This window comes from Apium graveolens, chromosome 3 (assembly GCF_009905375.1).
Source record: "Apium graveolens cultivar Ventura chromosome 3, ASM990537v1, whole genome shotgun sequence".
Taxonomy (NCBI): Eukaryota; Viridiplantae; Streptophyta; class Magnoliopsida; order Apiales; family Apiaceae; genus Apium; species Apium graveolens.
In genome coordinates this window covers 131,023,044-131,024,556 of record NC_133649.1, presented here as the reverse complement: position 1 = coordinate 131,024,556, position 1,513 = coordinate 131,023,044, and positions in this window count along the sequence as shown.

The window sequence follows — 1,513 nt, the reverse complement described above, 5'->3', positions numbered from 1 at the left end:
ACCGGAATGCGTTGATTTGTGCTTAAGAAACGGCTGAGATTGTTAGGACTTATGTTTGACTTCTCAAAACTCTCAAACACATGCTACGCATTTTCTTTTATAAGAAATCAAGCCGAACGTAGTTTTTGGGGAAGAAGAAACCTAGATGGACTTGACTTCTCATTCCGCGATTCAATAGGAGTTGTCGAACCAACTTCCTATTATAACTCGAACATTGATTTGCTTTAGGAGTGCCCAGCGATGCGACCTAGTCACAAAGACACCCAAGGCTCGGTTGTGATTTCAGAACTTCACGGATAAAAAAGGTGGATATCCCATCCAATATCGCTATCTTCGTCGATCGTAACCGCATATATAGACATGACTTACCGCAAACGTCCAAGCGCATCCATGCCCCCCGATAACGATAACCCACTAGACTACATGATAAGTGATCCCAATCATATAAGTGCAAAATACGAGATAACCCCAAATTCTCCCGGCGAGGACAACCCGACGAATGTAGAGACATGGCTCCCAAATCACACACTAAGTATTTATGACCGTTCCAACGAGGACAACTCGCAAGACTACAGAACGATGTCTTCAACATATTTTTCGGGATGACGGGCTCCCGGAGGGCTCTTTTCCTTCTTTGGTCGCGCCCTGGGAAGGATTGGAGCCCTCCGAATGTCTCTCTTATGCCTAGGGCGCACCCTAAGCATGGAGAGCTCCTCTAGGGCTCCTCTTTTTCTCTTGTATGATTCTTATACTTCATTTACTTCCCAGTTTAGTTGTGGGAGCAGTTTAGTTGTGAGAGTAACCTCCTTGCTAATTTTTTCTAGTCATTTCACTTGCGTTACGGAGCGGCTGCCTCGTGCGGCTATATGGCACGGGGCGCGCCCTAGGGGAGTCCGGGATCATTTCCCCGGAGCCGGATCATTCTTTGTTCCTTGATCATTTTACTCTTTCTTTCTTGCCTTAAAATCATCCTTTATAGACTCTTTATCAATACTTATTTTTCGTCGTCATATTCTACTATAGCGATCGTCATGGTATCGTCATCGTAGCGGCCGTTACGCACTTCCTTCACTATGGTTGTTTGTAATCTTTTGTTGTAATGGTCATCGTTAAACCTTCATGTAAAACTTCACCAATCATCGTTGTTACTCTTCATCGTTAGTAATCATCGTAAGCGTCTTTCATATAGGGATAACCCTATAGGGCGCGCCCTAGGCTCCAGAGACGCATTCTCCGGAATTCGTCCGTCTTCTTTCTCGGCGATGATCTGACCCATTTTTTTAAAGATCCGATAAAATATCCATGATAATTTTATGGTATAATTTTTTTTACATGATATCTAAATATATATATTTAAGATAAGTTTGACACATTTTTAGATAAAGAAAATGCACTATAGGAGATGTTATGAAAAATGACAAGACTTTATAGAACTTGAAAGTTATTCGAAAATAAACGAGTAATCCCAACATATAAGAAATATATATTTATGTAAATCGATTCTATGAAAGTT